Genomic DNA, 26500 nt, shown 5'->3' on the forward strand with positions numbered 1-26500 from the left:
ATGTGAATGCCTCAGTGAAAGTTATCTAAGATGGAGAAATGTTCAGACACATGGGCAAGAGCCTTAGGTTCAAGATTTGCTGTACATCTAAACCATTTATGATTTTTTTAAACACCTTTATTGAATTATCACTTGTGACATAGGCACATTTACATTTATATAAAAGTGATAAAACCGTATTAACAAGTTAAAATTAACAAACAATATGCCTCACACATATTGTTATATATCACATAACTTATGTAACATTACATAAATTATTAAATTCTTGTCCCTTTTTTAAACAAGATACATCTTTATTAAACCTTCACTTATGACATAATATGATTATCTATATGATTAATATATAGTAACTAACTGGTTGTGGAAATAATCATTTGCATAGATGAGTTACTAGGGGCAGAGACATGGGTTTGTTAGTGAGAAGGCTACAGATAGATCTTCAGATTTGACCTGTGAGAGAATAACACATGGGAAGGTACAATTGGTGCATACATTACTGAAGCAATATCTAAAGCACTGACACCTCTAGTGGGTGAGGTGACACTTTAGTCAAGTTTATTGCTATTTATAAAGTCCAGAAATATCTAATCATATTTGCTGTTCTTAGTATATTTTCCAGTTAATATGTACATAGTTGAAGTCAGCTATAAGAAAAGTAGTCAGTTCAATATTTAACTTTTCTAAATGGTTAAGGTATTCAGTATACTATGATTGGACAATAGTAGTTAAATTTCTGTAGTTGGTTATAGTGTGATAACTAATTTTATTGAGCAGTACCTGAGCTTCAACCAGTTCCACGTTTATATCCTGTTGCATTTGGTAAGAGACAATTGTATTACAGATAAATACTGCTATTCCCCTGAAACGTGATAAATTTAAATGCATACATGCCATACCCCAGAACAGACTAAGTGCTACCATAACATTGAAACTAAATTTCTGTAATTACATATATGCTTATGTCTTCAAAGTAAGGAAGGCCTTATATTCATTTATTTTATGGTTAAGAATTGCAGTATTCACAAAGCAATCTTGATATTTTCTGATAAGGAATTTGGTATGTCTGAGTGTGCTCATCTGGAGAACTTTTAGAAAAAAGTCACTTTTAAGTGGGATGTGGTTTGTACAATATAAAAAAATGAGATGTAAGAGTGAAGAATATTTTTGGCAGCAGCATTGGGCAGGGGGGATGGGGGCTGTTGACCACTTCATCTCATGCAGAAACATACTGGATTCTCCTATATTTTCACTAATTTGTCAAGCCAAATATTGAAACCAATTATTTTCTTCTTAAAATTAAGCACACTTTTTCATGAATGTAGAATCATGTTCAATGCTGCACAATGCCAGCTCCTTAATGTCCCTGAAGACATGAGCAGAGATTCAACAATGTATGTCTGTGACTCCCCAATGTGAAATGACTTTATCAAACGTGACAATAATGCATACTGTGACATTTTAGTCTTTTATCTGTACACAATTGTTTTATTAGGTTGAGTTCTTGCTTATTTCAAACAATTACACTAAGCTTAGTTAGCCAACAGTCTGGGTTTATGATTTGCAGATCAAGGAAATGGATGCCAAAAATGAAGGGTCGCAGCACAGATAGGTACTATCTTGTTTTCAGAAATGATACCTGCCACCATAACTATGTGGTTACTATACTTGAGGCAGTTTGCTATCCACCTTACCACCTTCTTTTAGCTTATTAATACTACTAGCATGGAGGATGCTGTCAAACACCTTGGGAGAAACCTGGTTCCAAATACCCTGTATGGACTATATGGCTTACCCACACACATCCTCTATGACTTCTTCAGGCTGGTTGGGTACAGCACTTACTATGCATTAAGACCCTATATGCCTAATTGTCACATTTGATAAACTAAGATATGCAGCTTACAGTTTAACTAGTACCCCACTCCAGATTTAAATAATAATAAGATATCTCAACACCTACATTGACAGCTCCCTCTCTCCACCAAGCAGAATTAGTAGTCAAGACACTATTCTATCCTGCCTATCTGATATCTAAAGGCATCTTATCCAGATCAAAAGAAGTTATCATCCTCCTATAGACACTCTCATCAGACTGCTTATGGAGAAAAATTCTCCCTTGGCATGCATCTATCCAGATACAACATGTTGCTTGAAAGGTCACAGAGTTTCCATACTAAATCATCACTCATTTAAAGACCCATAACTTCCAAAAGAGGTTTGAGGCTCTATCCCTATACTTTGCTAGTTAGACTCCTACATGAAGTTCTCCTACTCCTATATTTTGTCTCTTGTAGTCTCATACATGGACATCTATGTCAAGCATTCTATGCCATTGTGAACCTAATACTACTCAATCTTTAGTACCTCTGAAAGACAAGTAGCTCCAAGGTCACTAAGTGTAAAGATGCAAATAATTACCAAGACATAAACAAAACACATTGGAGAGACATATATAGTACTCAAAGTTTACCTCATCTCTGAAACAGATTGACTTTATAAAACTAGAATGACATAGTCACATCCTACAAGACCAACCTTGACAATATTATGGGCATCTATAAATTCTTTCCTGGCTGACTGAGCTAGCACTTCTGGAAACTGAAGGCACTTCATATGGTCTGTAATGTTTTTCCCTGTTTTTGCTACTTCACAGCTGGCTATCAGCTTCCCTGATTGTTCAGCAGGTCTGCTGATCCCACCTGTTGTTCCTTATGCTGTGTATGGCCACATTTCAATCCAGTGACTATATTGAGCCATCCTGGAGGAGTGCTGTACTGCTGCCAATTGAGTCTTTTTCCCTATGACCCATTTTTTTCCCTGTACACAGTTCTATTATCCAAAGGGTTGACATGCAGTGGGTACTGCAGCACATTATCCATGCTTCCATTTAAAATGTAACCAATGCCTGCCCCTTGCAGAAAGCATCACCATGCATCCACAGTCTCCCCCAGAGACCAACCACAGTATGCCTGAGCCCATGCCTCTCCACTGCCCCCCCCCTTTTAGGATAAGTGAGTCAATGTAATCCACTCAACCCTGTCCCCCCAGCAGCTCTCCCCAGCACCTGAGCTGTTAATTGATGTCAGACCACCTTAGTCACAGTCAAGGCTTTGTCACTCAGTGCTACATAGCTGAGTATTATGAACTATAGACTTTCTTGACTTGTAATTCCTATGTTCCTATGATGCTAACAGCAAGAATATAACATGACTACATATTCATAAATTACCATATTTCGACCACAATAAATTTCATCAAGCAAATATTATTGCGCACCTATTTTGCTGGTGAGGATTTTCTAAATTTGAAATCATATCCTATATTGATGCTGCAACTAGGACATGAAGCAGCCCGAAGAAACAGCTAACTCACCAACCAATGACAATATAAATCCATCACATTCTTTTAAGTGGTAAATAAATAATTACTTTCTATTCTGAAGTGTGCAAGACAGCTGGAAAATCTGAATATGTATTAAGAAATTGATAAAGGACAGTTAGTAACTTTGAACACTGAAAAAAGGATAGCAAGTTCTTCCAGCAAATTTGAAGAGTGGCAGACGATATGAGTGCAGTAAAGAATGCAAATACAGCAAAATTGTATTATCTCTGAAAAAAATACAAGGTTTTCATGAAAATATAAAGTTAGATAAGCTAGAATACTGATGCTACAGTAGTTAATATAGGTACAAATAGATAAAATGGATAATTTACAGAAGTGTTCCTGAAGATATCCTGGACAAGTGATAAGTACTCCACATATGGACACAGGCAGCATCTGATATATCAGCTATTAAACAGAAGATATTATCCTCTAAAGCTTTTTCCACTAGATCTGATCACCTAAACTAAGGGCATGGCAGGTAAGAGGCTGCTTCGGAAGGTCAGCTGTTCCATGATTGTTGGTAGGCGGAGAACAGACTAGCAGCATAAGTGTCAGTTGGTGTCACAAAGATGTGCATTCTGGGATAGAAAACAAAGCACAGTCCTAGACAACAAAAAATGTTGCTCCTGTGTAATGTTAGCTGCAAAATATAAATTAATCCTATGGCAACAGAAAATGCTTCAGTACAGTCCAAAGTGTAGGGCACCTACATGAAGCTGGCTAATAAGCAACAGGGCATACTGGAAGAAAACACAGGAAAACAAATTGACATTTGGTGCATAGGGTTAAGGGTGTGAACTATAGCTCCCTTGGTATCCCTTGGTACAATGTCTAATTTTCTCACACTTCATTTGCCTATTGTGTGACCTGGAGGAAGTCAGTTAATCAGACAGTGCTTGGGATCAGTTGGGACTTTGGTCTGGGCTTCACACTGATCCCTTGGACTGTAAGCCTAGTAACTACCTGTGAGCAATAACTGGAAGATAGAACACAGACCCTTAAAACCCAGTGGATAAACTCTAAGGGAAAGTGAATGTAGATGTTTACATGCGACAGAAGAAAAACTTTTCTTAAAGTATAAAGGATAAAAATAATGTGACTCAGTGCCATTAAGCTTTAGTTTATAAGCTTTTTTCTTTTCTATTACCGATTTTCTGTGTAATTCTGGCAAGTTAAGTGCAATGTTTCATGATCACACCAGATTTGTATTAATTATAGGCAACAGTGCAATACCAGTTTGAGCTTTCTGACTTCTGGTTTAGGGCAAGTGGTAAAACAGAACTTCAGACTATGTCTGAGCTCTAGAACAGATGTTTTTTGTCAAACACATTTATTAAGAACAGCTGATCTTGAGTGAAAGAACAGAAAAGGTAAGCTATCTTTTATGGTAAGCCAGAGGAAGTGACAGATTGTTCATATCCCTGGGGGAATGATTGTGCAACTGTGGACATTTTCTGAGTCTGCAGCAGTCTGCTGAGGAGATATATCTGTGAAGGAAGTGACTAAAAGAAATACATTCCCCAGGATTCATGAAGCTTGCGCCAGGCGCAGGAGTAGCGTTGGCGATCTAACGTCAAATAAGGCTGCCGAGTGATTCAGGTACGAGCTGTTTCCACGTGCACTACCTACCAGCATATGCCAGAGCTGTGCTGCTCCTGGTGCATGTATGCTAATTACCCCATGTGCAGCAGTGTAGCATGCAAATGAAGGTATATAGCGATTCATGAAGTGGTGCAGGCGTAGCGTAAGCATGCAGAAATGTAGACCAAAAAAGGTTTACATTTTTTTCAAACATAAAATCGGAGCCATGAAAGCAGACCAAACTTATGTATTATAATGTTAATATATGCCAATGGCTAAATATATAGCCAATAGCATAAAAAACATGCACAACACCTAAAAAATAACATTTAATGTCATGGCCACACTAACGCAAAGTAAAATCACAGTGCATCAGTGCGCAAATGGGATCACAATGAAAATATATTTAGATGTCATAAAACTACAATGTAAGACAATTCATCAATTCCCCATAATTGTCAATGGCATACATGCTACACCACAACCATGTCGCAAGGATTTCTAAGGTTCTGTGACAGTGTTCTGCACAGTAACTAGGAATTAGTAGTCAATGCCATGCAAATGGGTCAAGTAATGCTGAATCGCAAAATCCCTGCCGGCGTAAGGATGTACCATACAGCGTAGTAGTACAACACCGAGGTGTGGCCTGGAGATAAACATAACATCAAGAGAGGGGTGTGCCACCTTAGCTGTAAGCACATTGGAGCATTGCTAATCTGGGTTGCCTGTTGCTAAGCAAAGTCGCAAGATAGGGGGGTGGAAGTAGCCATAGCTTTGCTTAGCTGAGAACACACAAGGTAACCAAAAGGGTATGTGAACATGGATGAAAATGCGCTCGAAACCTGGTAAATGGCTGTGCGCGGCATGCATCATAGCTGAAAAAGGAAGGATACAGGAAGACAATAAGGAAATACTGCAGCATGGTAATTGGAGAACAAATGAGTAATTAACACCTAGGAACTCACAGTGGGCTATTGACAACAGCTAACAAGGCTGCTAGCAGCTAACTGCAGAACAGGAAAGGGGTGGTGCCGTACTGCAAAGAAAAGAGAACTGTCTCAGCAAAACAAAGCAAACTTGCAGTAGATCAGCTACATAACACATTTCACAACACAATCCTGGGTTGGGAAAGTACAAAACAAGAAAACAGGCAGCTGGATGCATGCCTGACAATGGGAGGGGAATCGGGTTGAAAAGTGAAGTAAAGGGCAATAGATGAATCACAGCAGCCAAGCGTAAGTCAACACCAAAGGCCCCACAATTGCAGTACCTGCTGTAAAACCCATAATTAGGAAACCCTGCAGCTGGAATTGCACATACACACCCAATTACACCAGCATCATCCATTGCACAATAGTATAAGGTGTGAAAGCCCCATACACACAGTTGTGTATTCCCAGACACTCTGCACCATTGGTGTATACAGACGGAGAACGTTTAATATGTACATGTTAGGGGATGCCATAGCTTTGATTCACCAGCATGTGTTGGAGACTGATGGTGGTGTGGAGGATGATGCTGACAACCATCTCAGGTACCGGAGGAGGAGAAGAGTGTTCAAACCCAGGGTAACCTACCAGGGGCTACATGATCTGGAGAAAGTAGAGCGTTACAGGGTGGACAGGGACACCATACAGTAATTTGTTGAGCTGTGCCGGCCACACCTCAGAGCCAGAAATAACAGAGGGGAACCCATCCCAGTGGACACGAAGGTATGTGTAAGCTTGAGAATACTAGACACAGGTACCTTTCAAAGGTCAACTGGGGATATCATGGGGGTCTCACAGGAATCAGCATCCAGGGTACTCCACCAGTTCCTGGATGCCATGTTACCACATGCCAATGAGCACATATACTTCCCCCAAATGCAGGAGGAGTTGGCCAGCAATATGCGTCTCTTCCACCGTGTGGCAGACTACCCAGAGGTACTGGGTGCAATAGACTGCATGCACATACACATCAAGACACCACCCAGTGAGCAGGGTAGTTACTACATAAACCACAAGGGATACCCCTCCATCAACTGCCAGGTCATGTGCAATGCCCAGGGCATTATCATGGATGTGTGTGCTTGTAGCCCTGGAAGCTATCACGACTCCCACATCTGGCATGCCTCACAGCTGTATCAGGTATTTTCCAGGGGGGACATCCCATATGGCCACCTGGTGGGGGATGCTGGCTATTGCACTGGAACTGTGGATGATGACTCCCATCAGAAATGCACACACAGCCATGCAAGAATGCCATAATGAGGCACACGCAGAAACCAGAATCATCATAGAGCACATATTTGGGATGCTGAAATTACGGTTCCATTGCTTGGACATATCTGATGGAGCCTTGCAGTACTCCCCATGCACGTGTGCCCACATCTTCATAGTATGTGCCATGCTACACAAATATGATCCTGCAGAAACAGCTGCAGCAGGGACAGAATGGTGAAGGCCCTCACAGCCCACTAGCATTGCCAAGGGCCCCACAGGCACAGAGGGACTCAGACCATGATCACCCTGTGCCAGCCCCAGTAGGCAGATGGAGGCATGCCCAGTATGACCATGACTTGGCAAAGAGGGAACGTATAGCACACACACTGGCAGTGTAGGCACCTATGGACTGACACCCTTCTTCACCTGCACACACAGCAAACATGGATGGCACACACACACACGACCACCTGTAAATTGTCATGTATAGGTGGTCTACTGTGTGCATCCTACATAGGCAGCCCTCAACTATTATACACACAACTGCCATTGGCACAAGGTAAGTCAATACCTGAACAGTAAATTAAGCTATCAGCATGTGTCCATACTGAATGTATAGGTTCATAGATACATAGGTATTTACATACCTAACAGCCCGAGGACAGTCATAAGCATAGCCAAAAAGTGTCTGCTGTCACCACCCCATTGATTAACTGTCCCTCTGTGGAGCAGAGCCAATTGCGGGATCCCTGGGGTGTATCCACTGTTCCCCACCCACTCTGCAAGGATTCCCTGGAGTGTTAGTGAGGGCTTTCTTATAATGTAATCAAGGATGTAGTTCCAAATAATGGGGAGTACCTGTGACAGGAATCTGTCACTCCAGTATCTTCCAGTTATGGTTGTGGCAAGGTGTAGCTCATTACAGTGTGTGGCTCACTGTGACATGGATGCCCATAGGCGGAGCATATCCATTATGCCTGACTTGGACACAGCTTTGTTGGCCAGCAAACATCATCCCTGAGTAAACGAGATACCACTGAGTAATGCATGAGTTTATGCAGACTGGCAGCATAGGACACATGTCTGAGGGCATTATCCCTCTATGTGAGGTACGCTCATGGCTCTTCCAGCTGTCAGATGTGTCTTCTTAGGTACATCCAAAATGGGTTATCATACTCGATGATAGGACTGATGACTGATGAGTAAAAGGGCACAATAACCTAAGTTTGTTTAGATATGAACCCTTAAGTAATCAGATGGCCTACATAGATGGATGTCCTAACTACTTCGCACATATGACTGTCAAAGGAGAGATCACTATGTAATGTAGTCCCCACATACCCATTACATCGTCTGAATTATAGTGTCTGCCACTCATGTGTTAATGTGTGTATGTGTAGTTTCCGAAAATGGAATGACCATGCAGTATGTGGCCTTTAGCTGGAGGCCATCACTCTGACACCCTGTGTTGGTCTATGTGAGGCCCCTTGAAGGACGTCTCTGACAGCTGGACTGTCAGTTATGGCTCCCAGTCTGCAGTAATCACCAAACACGGCCTGCTGTAGTCCACCTGTGTTAGCCCATACCTCTGAGAAGTATATGGCAAACAGTAGGGGTCCCAGGACTGAGTCCTGTGGGACACCAGTTGTGACTGGTCAAGAGTTGGACCTGGAGGCTGCTAGGATTAACATGTGAGTTCTGTGTGTAAGCCTGTTGGCAAACCAACCTGTGATGTATGGGTGTATGCACTGGCTGGTGAGTGTAGAAATAATACCTGAGTGGGGAATGGTGTCAAAACCCTTGGCGAGGTCCAGGTATTATGTGTGAACTACCACACCCCACACCTAATATCTAGGTGGCTGAAAGATGTCAAACTGGTTCAATAGGCATGATCTGCACTCAATCAAGGTGATCTGGGTTGGGTCAAATGTCTGGAGGTTACCATTGTCTATGTTAATGAGTGCCATGAGGATGCGCTCCATAGCCGTGCAGATCAGGCTACTCAGGCCTATGGTGTGGTAGTTACCATGGTCAGTTGTGTCACCACCTTGCTGGAGTGTAATAGCTGTTGCCATGTGCCAGTGAATGGCAATGTAGCCTGTGTAGAGGCTGATGTTGAATTGCTATATTAGGTGGGGGGGGGGCACTTTGTCTTATAGTGTCTGCAGGATGCAATCTGGGACACCATCTACCTCCACTGATGCTCTGTCATGCCATTTGAAAGGGCCATTACCACCTGTATGTCACAGATGTCTGAGATACTGTATGTTTTGGGTATTGTTGTAGGCCCAGTAGGAGGTGAAGCTTGCTCTGAATGTATCATCAAGTGTGTTGGTGATATCAGTAGGGTCAGTATATTCAGTGCAATATTGCACCAGCAAAGTGCAAATATGTGTGTTACTGCTTACATCCTTGACATAGCCAATGAAGCCTTTGCGGTCATATTCCGAATCCATGCCTATTTACCTGTGGATGTCAACCTTGGATGATTACATGAGTAACTTAAGTATCTTGCTAATACTGGTCATGGACGTCTGCATGTCTTGGGATTTGCTGTTGTTCTGGACTACTGTACTACTTCTGTTGTATAGCCTGTATAATGCAGGGGTACAGCAGACTGGTGTCCTTGTGTAGGAGTAGCTAGTCCTGGTTTACCATTGATGGCATGACCCATACATCTTTGTAGGTGCTTATAGAGTGCATTCGTAATTCTGCCTGTATCTTGAGCAGTGTCATCCCTGAGCGTGGGGGCTGTGAACCCTCCCACCTCTGTCATTAGTACTGTAGATTTAGCTGTAGGAAAGGTATTCACTGTGTGTTCTTTGGGTTGGGCAGATGCTTGGGAGTAGAAATTATCACTGAATAGTTCATGATCAAATCTAAACAGTGACCAGTTTACCTCTGCTGTAGTGCACCTGTTGCACATGTCAGTGATTACAACTTCAAGTATGTTTTCACCTCTCGTTAGTCCGTCTACCAACAGATACAGGCCATATGAGGTGATAAATCCCAGGAAGTGCTGGGCCTGGAAGTGAATACTCGAGTAGGTTATCCAGTTAAGTTTAGGGTAGCCGACATTGATCAATAACAGGGTGTCTGGTAGGACTGTCATGTTTGCCACTGTCTCCAGATAGTTGTAGTGGTGCTACTGGGTCATGGAGGGTTATCTGTAGCAGCTCACAGTTTGCATTGCAGTTGTGGCTGATGTTAGCTGCAAATGGAGGATCACAGAGGTATCATGCTGCCCTACTAACTTGGAGGTGTAGGTATCCCCGATGAATATGGATACACCCCCTCCATGTCTGTGCCAGTCCATGTACAGTGGCTGAAATGTGTGTTATGGGTTGTAGTCTGGTAGTGCCGGTGTGCTCACAGGAGCCTTATACAGGTCCCAGTCACAGAACAGATGTAGATGTTGCCCATACTGAGGGGTGCTGTGAGTGTGTGCATGTTGTGAGTACTACCCCTGGTGTTGAGTAGCCTAATCCTCATTGGCTCCGCTATTGTGCAGTTCATAGAGGTGAGATCCACCTCTGAGACCTGCCTAAAAATGGCACCATGGGTGCACCAATAGCCTTGGCCAGCATTTCAAAGCCTTAGGCTGACACATGGAAGTTGGTATGGCATTGTTGCAGGCATGCATCCCATCTGTGCTTGTGTCCCATCTTTCATGTAGGTAACCTACTGATAAGCAATACAAAGCCTGAAACCTATACATGTCCACTAGCTTCCAAGATAGGCTTTGGGTGTGATTATTTATCAGTAGTCTGTATGCTGTTGCTGTACTTAACTGTTGTCAGACTACATGGTGAATCTACACTGTATATTGTGATCAGAAAACTCTGTATAATCCCATATTTATTTATTTATTTATTTATTTATTTAACATTTGTTGACCGGGAATGTCCGACTAGGTTCCACAGAGCCTGTTTTCAGCGGAGGCCCGGGGAGAAATGCTCCAGATGCATGTCTTTGGAATGACATTGATGCTGGAGATGGCCTGCACAGTAGAGGTTAACAGATAGGTAGTAGTCTATCTGCCCATGGGCATTTAGAAGCATAGCTACAGTGTGGTGGCTTTACCTGCACCATTAATGAAGTAATTGAGTCTCTGTCAAGCATAGTCAATGAAGTGATCCCAGGCAGAGTTGCTGGAAGCTGTTGAAGACTGGTGTGCTGTAGGGTAATAGGGGCACATAGTGATCTCAAAAGGGCATGTTAACATGACAAACCAACAGCATTCAATATCCCCAACAGGTCTTGCAGCTGTAGAACTGGAGTGGCTCCCCCACACCCTGGCTGTATGTGTCTGGGACACATGATCCCAGGGGTATATATACTGTTGGCCAGTTGCACATCAAGATTTCCCCTAAAGTGTGTCAGTGAGTGGCTATGCCAAATGTAGTTAGGATGTTAATGTATAGTCTCCCAATTCATGTGTCATGTCAGTATTTCAAGAAGCTCACTGGGTGTGGGTGGCTCCGCCTGTTGTGTAGCCAAGCTTACACATAGGATTCATGGACATAGGAAATAGGCAGAAGGAGTGTCAATGTCAATAGTGTAATGGCTACAGCATTTGCATAATATCTGTGCAGTCCTGGTTCAAATCCCAATAAAGTCAGAGATGATTTACATGTTACATAGTATACCTTAACCACAGCTTGCATATATAGGTAGTATTCCACAGAATAATAAACATTTGGAACACACAACTGCTGAAATGTGCGTTAATCACTCTTGCACTGCCAGTACCTACTCTGAGAGATAAAATGACCACTGCCAGGATTAGAACATGCAACCATGTACACAATATTTGCAATAACCTACCACTAAGCTACCTGAGCTGTACCAACAGCAGCTGTGTATTCTGACAGGTTAAAACACAAAAGGTAGGAATGTCTGGAAATAGGACAAACCGGCATGTACCCAATGAAAGGTGTATGCCATATATATATATATATATATATATATATATATATATATATATATATATATATATATATATATATTTATATATAGAGAGAGAGAGAGAGAGGGCAAGAGAGAGAGATATATGTCGATATATGGGGATATACATATATATGTAGATATATAGACAGGTTAACAACATCGGCATAACCATGGAGGTACATATAAATGGGATACCCACCCAATGCTGAATGCTTGACATACCAACGCACGTAATCACGAGGCTTAAAGTCTGAAAGACCACAGTACCAAAACACCAGAAGCGTGAGGTTTAAAATCCCAATGTTAAGGGACATTTAGTCAGTGCTTCTGGTGTTGGGGTTCAGGTAGGTTACTGTGTGTAAGTGTGTTTCTGAGGGCTGTAGTGTGTGTAAGTGTGTGTTCTGAGTGTGGTGTGTGTTCCTGGAGGAATGTAATGTGTGGGTGTGGGTTTGCTTTGTGCATCTGTTTGTGCTATCTAGGAGTTAGAATATTAAAGTGGGGGGTGTGGGGGGTGCAGCCACCCACATGGGGGGTGTAGGGGGGCTTGCCCACCTACTCATACATAGTGTAGGACAGTTTGTTTGGATGTGGTGGGTAGCAGTGTGTCTGTGTGTGTGTTCCATGTTTGTGTTACTTTCGCGAGTTAGACTGCCGCTGTCGGTAATGTGGGGTATGGGAGTCTGGGCCTGGTACTGTGGGCGTCATAATTTTGTGCGTTCGGTGTTCCATAGGTATCCCATATACAGCGGTTGAAGTGTTCATATATGAGTATAACATGGACCATAGCAATCACACATTCCGCCATGACCAAACTTTATGAACAAAGGATATGGAGAGTATATGCCTAAACACTATTAGAAATATGTGCTATGGACATGAGCCAATGATAGGGTTACCACCTGTCCCACTTTACGAGGGACATTCCCTCTTTGGGTGGTTGTGTCCTGACCAAAAATATTAAACATGGCAAATGTCCTGAGATTGTAGGACATAATTATGGTCCCATATGTAATGTAATAGTTGCATACAATATTTCTTTCTGTATCTAAAAGACCTACATGTTACAACAAACAGGATAAGCAACTAAAGTGCTACAAGAATAAGCTTATATTTAGGCAAAAAAGGAAAGTTCTATACCTTGTACTGACCGTGGGTTTGTGTCGGCCTGTAAAATCTGATGCGTGTCCCGAAAATTTCCCACTATGGCCATTTGAAAAGGTGGAAACCCTAGCCAAAGAGGGTCAGTCACCAACACAACTCCAGTGACTGCAAATACCTATGACAGAAATACACAGCTTTCATGTAGCAACACTTTATTACATTCCAATGTATTGCCGATAGGATTCAAGGACTAACATCTCCTGCATGCTATACAGGAACCAATTAACAGTGCCTTAATGAATCAGCCTGCAATTCCATAGTATTAGTCCACTAAAGGATAGGTGTTCATATAGGGAAGGAACCCTTATGCACATATCGATTATGTATAAAAGCAGTTCCTACACACCTGCATCTGCTATGTACACCCACCAACATCACCCCCACACCCAAAAAAATTACAATACAAACTGTAATAACATCACAAATCATTCACTCACTGTACAACATCTGCAGAAGCCTTAACATACCTTGTCAGAGACACACTAACATGGCCCTATGTGAAATAGTTGCTGTTATACAATGGAACAGCTGCTGATGTTACAGGGTTTGTTTGCACTAATCCCATTTCAGAGGGTTGTGTGTACACCAGAAGTGTTACCAATTCTTGATTAACAGCACAGTATGATACACATGTACACCAAACCAAAGATGTCTGGTGAGCAGACTGTAAACCACCTAACATTTCATGCATAGCCATACAGCCTTGAGCTGCCCAAACATCCTTGCCAGACTGAAACATCTGCAAAAGTATCAGGTACAAACAAACCCTGCATAAGTAGCAATGTTCTGAAATATAACAGCTGTACTCACATGTAGAACAACATCTTCTAGCCATTACACACAATCCACAGGAGTCATGAAGCCAATATATCTCTGTCTCCATATAGCTGTTGAAATACATCACAAACAACACATCCAGGCCGTGTTGCTCAAAAGTAAGGCAAAGGGACAACGCCCAAGTGGAGTCCTCAATTATACACCACTGTTGCCATGGCATTGGCTAATGGAGTAGCTGCACAGCTGATGTGCATATAATTAACTACTTTGGAACACCAATTGGTGGTCAGGATAGCACATACCAATATTTAACTATAAAAGGATGGCTTATCACACATTTAAACCATCTGTACATACCAGCAGAACGTTGCAAAGAAGATTGAATCACAAACTGAAAAGGATTGAAATAACAGTCAATGACACCTTGGGCTACTAATAAGGTAAGTAGAACACTCAATATGTCTGTGTATGTAGTACCTGTTCTGTAATATTTAAAGTGTACGCAATGCATATAGTGGAAACAGTTATCTTGTAGTGATGTGTTGTTGAGCATAGTAACGCTTGTAGTATTTATGTATGTACTGCTGTAGGTCACAAGGCAAACACCGCATATACCACAAGGGATGCTATATAAGGGCTTTGAACCCAACTATTCCTCACCAGCCGCTGCCAGTGGCAGGGTTGGTCAAACAAGTATGTGCTATAACAGGGGATAGTATATGTTGATATATTGTAACAGTAGTCATATGTATGGGTGTATTACTGAGAATAACATGTCAAAAATTGGCCTATCTGTGCAATTATGATATGCATTGTGGGATATTGTGCCAATAACTGTGTAATGTACAGTGTTGTAGGCAGATATGTATTACAAGTTACATAGCATTACTGTTATGTTAGGCAAACATTAGTTATGTCTATTGGCATTTACAATACACAGTAACAGGATACATATGACTTGTAGTCACCAGACAATTTAACAGCATGATAGCAAAGTAAAATGGAAGAGCTAGTTAACTATCCATGCACATAGGACAAGTAATAAGCTCAAAGGTAGGTACTAGGCTGTCTGCCCATGGGTATTTATAAGCCTAGCTAGTGTGTGTTGGCTTCTGCTACCCCCCTTAGATTAGTTCCCTGTGCCTCTGAACACCAGAGCCATTAGTTCCCTGTACCTCTGTCCAGCAGAGCCACTGCAGGGATCCCCAGGGTACATGTCTGTCTCCCATCCACCCGTCAAGGTTTCTCTTGAAGAGTGCTAGTGAGGGACCCTGCCTGATGTACATTGGAATCATGTTCCAAATCATGAGGGGGGTCTCTGGGTCAGGGATTTATCCATCCAGCATGTCCTAGTCATCGTTGTGGTTAGGTGTATATCCCTAGAGCATGTGGCTCTCAGGGGCTTCTCTTTAGGTGGAGCATATCCAGCAATACTGGGTTGGACATGGGCCTTGTATGTCAAGCAGAGATCACCTATGAGTATGCAGTATGCAACCAAGTACAGCTGGAGTTTCTTTAGTTGGGCTGCATAGGTCATCCGTTTGAGGTCAGTAATCCTCTTGGTGTGGTATTGTTGTGGTCTTCCAAGCTGTTGCAGTTGTCTTGTAAGGTACATCCCAAATGGGGTGTTGTATCCTTCAATGGGTCTAATAAGTCATGAGTAGAGAGGCACAATGGCTTCCTTTGTTCTGGATGCGAGCCCATTAGAGATTAGGGTGGCCACATAGAAGGATATTTTAACCACCTTGGCATTATGGTTATTGAAGGAGAGATTGATATCTACTGGGGTTCCCAGATCCCTACATACATTTTCTGTATGTAGGGGACTAGCACCTATGTGGTAGTCCGTGGGTAATTAGTTTTATCCAAAGGGGATGACTATGCACTTTGTGGCATTCAGCTTGAGGGCATGATATTGACACCAGGTAACTGTCTCAGTGCGACCCTTCCAGAGGGTGTCTGTATCAGCTAGGGAAACAATTATGGCCCCTAGTTTGCAGTTGTCTGCAAACCTTTTCAGCCAAAGCCCTACTGTGCTTGCCTGTACCTCAGAGAAGTATATACAGAACATGAGGGGTCCTAGGACTGAGCCCTGGTGGACGCCACTTGTAACTGGTCTACAGTTGGACCTAGGGTATGCAATTCCCACTGTGTGGGTTTTGTCCGTGAGACACTTTGCAAACCATCTCATGACGTAGGGGTTAATATTCAGGTGGATGGGTATGTCGATAATACCAGAATGGGAAATGGTGTTGAAAGCATTTGAGAGATCAAGGTAGGTTGTGTGGATCTCCTTACCCTCATCTAATACCTTGGTAACTGTCTCAAAGAAGTCCACCAGGTTTAGGAGGCATGGTTTGCCCTTAACCAAGGCAAACTGGGAGGGGTCAAAGGTTTGGAGGTACCCAATGTCTCTGTGACTGAGATCCATAATGATGTGCTCCATAGCCTTGCAGACCAGGCTAGTCAAGCCTATAGGGCAATAGGACCTGTGGTCCACTGTGGTGCCACCTTTGTGGAGTGGGATAACTGTTGCTGTGTGCCATTCAGTGAGGCTATTATTGAACATGGTAGATAGGTAGGGAGCCAGTACATTCTGAAGTTAGTGTAAAACGCAGCCTGGGATGTTGTCCGGTCCCATGGATGCTGTGATATTGGCTTTAGAATGTGCAGCTTTTATCTGTGTAGTTGTGATTACAGGGACTGTACATTCTTCCTGTATAGATAAGGGCCCTTTAGGGGGTGAGAGGGGGGAAAGGTAGCACTGATCCTATCTGCCAGGATGTTGGCAATATCAGTTGGTTCTGTAATGTTTGTGCCTTTGTGCTGTAACTCAGAGCAGATCTGGGTGTTGACATCAAGATATTTGACATAGCTATAGAATACTTTGTGGTTGTTGCTGGAATTAGTGGCGGTTTTGTTTCTGTAGCTAACTTTGGAGGACCTTATAAGGGATCTCAGCTTCTTACTGAGGCTGACCAGGGAGCTCCTCCATGCATGGGATTGTACTCTCTTTTGCAACAGTGTCTTCCTTCTGTTGTAGAGTTTGTTTATGGCAGAGGACCACCAGATTGGCTTCCTTAATTAGGAGTATAGCGTCTTGGTACTGTTTGGGATAGCACGATCCATGCACTTGTGTAAGTGCTTATAGAGTGCATTTCTGTAGGATTCAGCAGTTGTAACTATATTGTCCATCTGCTGGGTGTCATGAAGTTCGCCATGTCTGTCTTAAGAAGCATGAAGTTGGCTTTGTAGACATATTATACTGTGGTTCCCTTAATGGGGGGGTGGGGGCGGGATGTGGATATCAAGGGTGTTTAGCTTATGGTCAGATCGGACCAATGAGGAGTTGACTTCAGGTGAGTATCACCGGTCACTCATTTTGGTAATGCCTAGGTCTAGGATATTATTGCCCCTGGTGGGTGTGTGGATAAGTTGATCCAGGGCATTGGTGTTTATGAATTCCAGAAAGCGTTGAGCTAATGAGTTGGTACACGAGTAGTTTTCCCAGTTAATGGTGGGGTAGGTTAAGTCACCCATTAGTAGGGTGTTTGTTTGAACCCTAATAATTTCCAGTACATCAAGAAAAGAGGAGTGGAAATCTTGGGGCATGGTGGGGGATCTGTAGCAAGCTACAATTTGGATTGCAGTTTAGCCCAGAGGTAGTTGCACTTGGATAACCTCGGATGCATTGTGCTAAGCAACTATCCTGGAGGGGTAGATATCCTTAATGAATATGGACACATCTCCACCTTGAGTGTTCCGGTCCAGGTTACATGGCCGAAAAGTGTGCTATGAGTTCTAGCCTGGTAGTGCAGGGGTGCTCTCTGGAGCCTTGAAACAGGTCTCATTCACTGCACAGATATCGAAGTTCTCCATTACAAGGAGTGCCTCGAGTGAGTGCATTTTGAGATTTAGACTTCCAGCATTGAGTAGCATTACCCTCAGTTTGTGCTTGCCTGTTCCTGTTATGGTGGTGAATATGTTATGTGAACCTTGCCTAAAGAAGGCACTATAGGGGCAGCAAGAGCCTTAGCCAGTATCCGGAATCCCACGGGTGACAGGTGCAGGTCATTTGTGGCAAAGCATCGTGATCTGTCGACCATGTCATCCCAAGCAGACAGATACTGGATCCCCTTAGAATGACACCAGAAGGTTAGCCAGTTTTTGAAGTCAATCATTTTGTCCTCATACTGTGGTATCACTCTGGACAATGGCAGAATGCTACTCAGAGCTAGGATCATACCTGCCTGGCCTACAAGTTTGGAGAGCTCTTCCATGTCTCTTTTCAGGTAGTCCAGGGAGGTACGCCTCAGGTCATTCACACCAACATGGACAATGACAGAATCATATTTGTACTTGTTGTGGAGTGACCTGAGTGAGTGGGTTATGTGGTGGATCCTGTTCCCCGACATGCAGCTGACAGTAACCTTCTCCTTGTTTAGCCTGGTGAGTGGGACATCAGTGTGCCTGACTATAGAGTCACCTATAACTAGTGTGTTGGGTTGCCTTATTGGCTGCAGTTGAGTGGCACACTGACTCTGTGGGCTATGTGCCATTGGGGTTGTGTTGGGTGATGGAGTCTGCTTGCGTTTCCACTTTGGAGGTCTCTGTTGCTTAGACAGATTATTATTGAGAGCCTCCACGAATGCTTTTGTCTTACTATGTGTGGATTATGGTGGTGTAGATTCAGTGAGACTATGTGATGAATGTGGTGTGAATATTTACCTTCTCCACATGACTGTCAGGGTCAGTCTGGGTTGGAGAGAGCTTTACCTCCAGTTTGGCTAGATAAGTGCATTTCTCACAGGTTGTAGTGTTGGGTGGTAGGTGGAGAGGGTTGTCTGTGTACATGAGGCAATGTCTACATTGCTTCAAGATGTCCAGATTCATCAGATAGACAGGAGAGAACACTGGCAGCTGACCCTTGGACATGCCTGAATATAAAACTAATTTCCCCTAGATAAGTGAGGAAAGTGAGTACAAGAGCTATTTTATTCTAAGCATATAAGAAAAGTACATACAAAAACTGTTTACCTCTACGTAATGAGGAAGATTGAGTGCTATAGTAATTAGTAGCTTACATAGCGCTTACAAGTTCTAAACAAGTGCTGAGCATGAATAAGCAATCCAGATAGGGTATTGGATAACATAAACACACTGTCCCCCTCCCAACAGGTACACAATCATATATCCATGTACAGTACCGAGCCCCTATACCCACAACTATGCAGGTACAAGCTGCACTCAGGCTGCATGGGACCTGTCCACATCCCAGGTTGTATCATACACTTATGGCAAAACAAGTTGCTCTCCACATACACATCATGTAAAACATAGATTCATGTCAGGCTGTGTACACACTGAATGGTGCACACCAACATGTATCACAACCCACAAAGGGGAAGACACCACTGATAATGGGAAGTAATGCTCTACTACCCTGCTGAGTCTGGTATGAAAGGCCATAAACCTTGATCAAATTATTTGATGTCAACAGTACAAATGTAGATGACAGTAAGGTTGATTTCACAAAGCATATCATAACCTTGCCAGGTCATAGGACATCATCACCCATACTGTGTTCCACCTACACTCAGTATACTAGATGTACATTCTTATGTCACAGGAGTGTTTTGCAATGGGACTGCTGGCAGAACCAACACTACAGAAGGTGTCTGAATAATACATGCACATCACACCAGTGCCAGTTACAGTAAGACAGGGTTAATTAATTGCACTCCCCCTCACTGTAGTCCATACCACACAGACTAACAGAAGGCATCTGCCTATTGAAGTATATGCGAATGACTATGACCTAGGAGCAATAGCTGGCTCAGAATGTTGTGGATAACATACATAAGGGGTTTTGTGGGTGAGGTGAGTGACATATGGCCACAATCTGACCGCTACATATTGCATTGTCACCCCTATGTTAATAACCCTGTACCCATGAACTACCACCTAGGCAGCAGTCAACATAATGGACACTGTGTGTAAGGGATGCAGTTGGGCAGTTGTCTTTCCTGTGATAGTTACGTCACCACACCTGTCAGGTAGTCATATATGGCAACCCTAATCATGACAGGGTGCCATCCATGAATATAGAGATCATTGTCCAGCCATAGACAACAGTCAAGTGACCCATATCATATCACATATTTCCTTTAAGGGGTATTGGCCATGTTCAGATGGCCTACACTAGCCTTCCCATTCCCCATCTCCACTATGTAGCATGATGTCTATCCTGAATAAAGCCATGTCCAACCCAGTGATATTGGACATGCTACACGTACACATCCTGATCTCAAACACATACTTCATGGACATCCACCTTCCTAGTACTAGGATCACCAAATGCTGGACAGATCCTTGTCCCGTACACTTTACATAGTCCTGCCATACTATGCATTCCTGCCCAGCAAAGCTGCACATCGCCCCCCTCTCAGACATGGTGTGATGATCGTGTGGTAAATGCATCATTAACCCTGTGGATCAGTTATGTGGCACTGCTCCACCTGGCCCCAAAGACCCACCTGTCGGCTACAGCTAGGTAACCTTTCATCCTAGATTCATACATGGCCCAGGGCATATAGCATACTAGTTGACTTTGACTATACGTGCTATAGTTGATATCCATCCCTGCAAATACCATCTGGCTAGCCAGTGTCCCATGTGTATCACATGTGCAACACAGGTGATACATGGCAGGATGTTGAATTGCTGTACAGTGCTGTGTAGATGTATATGGCAAAACACATACATGTAAAACCTTCTGTGAGCATGTCTTCAGGGTCACAGGTCATGTCCATTAAGGCAGTGTAAGTCTTGATATGTGACATATACACAGCATCAAGGTCAAGTGCATTAATGTGGACACATCCAGCCATGTACTGATAGGTAAGAACACTGGTACAGGCAAACAGACATGCCCACATCAAGACAGCATCCACATGGAGTATGAGCAATGTAATCAGGTGACACACACACATATATGGTGATAATATCCAATCACCATTGAGTGTCACATGTGCGTGACACAAACATGTCAGTGGTGTCAGTGTCATGTAGATTTGCAAAGACAACTATTTAATGGTAATAAATGCGATACACATGTATGTTCAGCTGTAGCTCTGTATGTCTCTGTGAGTTACTGTGATCTGTCTCCATCATTATGTCTTCCAGGTATGTCGCGTGCAAGGCTACTCCCTTATACCCATTTGGGGGATGAGGCCCTCATCCCATATCTACATGACAATCATGATATCCTGTTCAGCCATGTGCCACAGGATGCACAGCAGTGGGATGCCCTGTGGATGGAACTTCGCAGGAGGGTTGATTATGTAGGTGGCCACAACCGCACATACCAGCAGGTGCGCAGACACTGCACAGACCTCATTAGACAGCAAAACAGCATGTGAATGCAATCGCCAGGGAACAAGGTGCAACACGTGGGCCACTAACCCAGCCCCCACTCATACGTACCGAGGAGCTACTGGACAACCTGGGGACACCTGCAGAACAACATCCACAAGCCTTAGCCAATATTGTGGATGTGGGTGTCTCTCAACCACCAAGCCTGGAGTTGCCTGGTAAGTCACTACTGCACCTATAACAACTATATTCCATATAGTTACATGTGTCACTGTACAATGTGTAATGTAACATCATATGCAAGGCATGCAAACACACATGCCGCATACTATAGTATGCTACTCTGTGTATGCACATGTGCATACACCATAGTATAGTCTATTGTACTGGTTTATGTGTTAGCATGCACATTGCACCCTGTAGCTATCATACAGGTGTGGATAATGCTCATACTGATGTGTTACTCCTATTTAGGTACCTCTGGCATTTGGCTGTGACAGCAGCCCATTGCAGGTGAGACTATTATTATTTATCAGGCATCTTTATGCACAGATCTATCTGCCATGTGGTCATTTACCACATGTACACATAATGTATGATCCTGTCACAATATACAGGTCAGACCTGCAATGCATCACAATGGCTACCCATGTGCAACACTTGCAAACTATGTAAAACACCGACATGAAACCTCACAAACTGTCATTGCCAGATGTGTGGACATCTGTGCATACAATGGTGGAGGTGCTGTTCACTGTAGGGACATGTACTACAGATCAGAATTACACATGTGGGGAATACAAACAGTACTACACGGTGAGCTGGAGTATGACCAGCCCACAAGATTCACTGGTGTGGATCATAGCCCTGCTATGAATGTCACACAATGTGATGTGCTATCTTGACATGTCCATGACATCTAGTGGCCTGACTGCAACACTGCCTAACTATCTTGATAAACATATCCTACATACCAAACATACCACCCTTTGTCTGCATAACCCTTTCGTCAGTGGAACATATGACATCTATGGGTGTATGTTACATGGGACAACACAGACATGTGAAACAGACAGCGGTCACAATAATTTGGCCAACATATGTACACACATGGCCATGGAGGATGGCCAGAGACATGAAGAGACATGAAGCAACACACACAATTGAAGTGATGTGCTTGTGTGTATGCCCTGTCATACATTGGCTCCACATGGTCCAACTATGGCCTTTGTGTAATGGTTATATTGCAGATGTGGTACACTAGACATCCTACAGGCCTGTGCACATCTTGTGTAGGTGTGACATCAATCCACCACATAAGATTTGTTGAACATGTTGAGTGTGTCATAACATGACAGCAGTCACCTGTACAGTATCCACATCAACCCACAGATACATTACATTCCCCTTGCTGGTGTCAGACATCAATGTCATCCTTGCTCCTTGTGTGTGTGTGTGTGTGTGTGTGTGTGTGTGTGTGTGTGTGTGTGTGTGTGTGTGTGTGTGTGTGTGTGTGTGTGTGTGTGGTACACAGATGTCATGTGGGACATGGTGCACCGACTAATTTGCCATGTCAGGCCATAGTTGCCAGGCAGCAGCAATATGGTTGCAGATGTGCAGGGGTGTCATCCGTATACACTTCAGTAACCTGTGTCACACATTCCATATCATGGTGTAGTGAGTATACACCTCAGTGATGTGGGTCACATTCCACAGTATATATGTATTGTATCTGAACACACTCATGGCTATTAACTGTGTCTGTAACTCACACTGTATATCAATAGAGATGCCTCATGATTCCCTGCAATGGCCATGCACATCAGCTAAATGTGCAGTATATCTGTAGGGCAGACAGAAAACACTGCATTGGGACACCATTACTCCACTGTATATTTGACAGGACACCATTGTGTTTAACATGTATGCATGTCATTGCACACATCAGCAGATCACATGTCATACTACATGTGATTGTCAAAGTCATATGCCACACATCAGGCAGGTGTACTGTTAACCTGTGCTGGTCTACATGGTGTAACACAGGGATGTATGCTAACTAATACTATGATTGTGTAATTTGCATGCCTTCTGCTATGACACATGCATGCTGTTGTGTGCAACCCAGGGATGTATGATAACTACCACTATTACTGTCTGCGCTGCATGCCATCTGCCATATCACATGCATGTTGCATGCCTTCTGTCATATCACATGCATGTTGGGTGTCATAGCGTGACTGTCTGTGTGTGTGTGTCCGTGTGTGTGCCTGTGTGTGTGTCTGTGTGTGTGTATGCATCTATTGTATAGATTGTAATGTACAGTTCTTGTCTTACCCTCACAGGTGATGTAGGTGCGTTGCCCTCCTGCAGTCATTCTGATGTTAGTGTCCCCACAGATTCTAGCAGTGATGATGAACGTATGACTGAGGCACAAGCAGGGTTGTCAGGGGCTGAATCTGTGCCATTGGCTGCCATTCCATCTATATCCCCCTCATCCCCACACACAGATCTCATGCCTACACATACCCCATCACTAGTGGCCATAGAGGAAGGACAGTTGGCATGTGGTAGCTTGGAACAGGAAAGTGTGGGGGCTATGGAAGGTGTGCCTGCACAGCATGGTGTTAGCCCACTGACTGGTGATGCCCCACACAGGCACGTGGCCAGTGCTGCTCATAGGAGGAACTCTGGCCAACATGCCCATGCAAGACAGAGCACAGCAGCTGGTGTCACCAGACACATGTTTCAGGCTGTAATGGAGGCACAGGTACGTGCTGAATGGCACAACAGAGAAGATCAGAGGCTTCAGAGGGCTATATGTTCTTTAAACAACAACAACCAGGCAATGGTAAATGCTCAACAGCAGATTGCTGAAGCTTTGGATAGATGATTGGGTGACATGGTTGGAGTCCTTGACCATGGCATGACAATCCGCGAGCATGAGCTGTCTGTGTTGGAGCATCTGGTAGGAGTGAGGCATCGGGCATGTGGACCTAGGCATGCTACATCACCTGTTTCAGGTCTACGAAAATGAGCTACCTCACATGCCCGCTCCCATAGTGGCGGTAGCAGCAGCAGTGCAGCTGGTGCTGTGCTGTCCATATCACGACACAGCAGGCCACATGCAAGTGGCTCTGCACTGTCCCAACAGGGACACAGTTCCAGTGGACAAGTGTCATCAGACAGTACCCAATCTGCACCTCTGCCTGGTAGTGCCTGTGCAACCCTAGGCAGGCACAGGTCACATGAACATGACCAGACACCGTGAACTATAAAACCTGCCCTGTACAGTATGCAGCTGTCAATAATACCCCTGTGTAGGCCAGACACATGCCAGAACTGTGTGCATACATACACACACACACCGGAAACATATGCAGGGCACCACAACACACACATGCATAACATCCAGACATGCCCAATTAGATCAAAGGCCCTAACCCACACACATGATGTCATCCAATGGTGCAGCCTAGGCCTCTGGCAAACATTATCACCCTGTGCATATGAAGATGCCTGTGCCGCATCCCTGACATCCACACTATCGGTGCAGGGGCATGCTCATATGGTCTGATGCACAGGATGAACAGACTAGTAAGATAATTGTAGTTTACAATTGCTGAGTACTGTTGACAGACAGCAGACATACCATGTACTACAGGTGTACAATGCATTTCGTACTGTTAACAGTATGAGTCTTGTGTAACAACAGTAACTGCATGTTGGTCATGATGTTCTGCTTTCCTCCTTCAGGTCTAATTGCACGTGCCGGTGGATGTCAGTGTTTACAGTTAGTGTCCCATATGTCAATGTGGACTACTCACAGGTATGTATGAATATACCAGCATGTACCTTGTAGCTTCCACATCGCAGTGAGAATGCCCCACATTCCAAACACGTCTACTGATCCAAGAGCATGATAGCTGTGTATTAAGGTACTGTGGCTACAGATGTGACATCCATACTGGGTGACATCACAGGTGTAGTTACATGGAGTGGTGAGGTAAGAGAGCAGTCTAGCTGATTGCAAGAGTAGAGGCCAGTGGGAAGTGTGATGCCTCATTGGGAAGCAGTAATACACATTCCCAGGACAGGATGCCAATGCACAACTGCACCCACACACTCAGGTATTGACACACATGTATTCAGTGACACAGTAACACACCCACACACTCACGGATTCACCGACATAGTAACACGCACTCACACACAGTTGCTACTGTTGAGGTGAGGACCCCTGCCTATGTGCAAATCATCATTACAGTACTCTGCAGCTACATGATGTGCCACAGAGAATACACATGTACAAGTAGTCAGTATGGCCTAAGATCGGGGACATCAACACGGATAGTAGATTGCATCGCCTGGATGGGGGGAGGGGTCTTATTAGTTCAGTATGGTAACATACATCCTCACTCCAGGGACCAGGCAGCCATACACACACACACACACACACACACACACACACACACACACACACACACACACACACACACACACACACACACACTGTGGCATTCACTATTGAATACACCTATGTCAAGCACATACAGATACCTCACATGTGTGAGATACACGCCCCTGCCTATGTCCTGCTTTCTACATTGCAGTCTGTACAGATGTCTACACTAGTGTACAGGAGAGTGAGTAACAATTGAGATGTATTCCCCACCATACGTGACATATATGGACACACACGCAACCACACATGTCAGTACTGTGAATCAAACACCTGCCTAGCTCATGATATGTATGACAGACTTACAGAAGTATTGCACGCATTACAAAGTGTACCAATGCTTCCTTTGGCAACAGTGCTTATATATGCATGCGGGAGGTCTTAACTGTTACAGGTGTCAAGTGATTTACCTTCGATGTCACCCTGACCACTGACTATGTTGTGTGTTATGCCCTTCAATTAATGAAACCATTGATTACCGGTTACACAGGTTATTGTAGGAACGCTTGTGACACACCTGTGAGCTGTCCTCAGAAAACATCCATCTGCAAAGATGCCCCACCACTTAGTTATTTCCACACATCTGTCCATACCTGAGGTACAT

Source organism: Protopterus annectens, chromosome 10.part0 (assembly GCF_019279795.1).
Source record: "Protopterus annectens isolate FY-2018-M chromosome 10.part0, PAN1.0, whole genome shotgun sequence".
Lineage (NCBI taxonomy): Eukaryota > Metazoa > Chordata > Ceratodontiformes > Protopteridae > Protopterus > Protopterus annectens.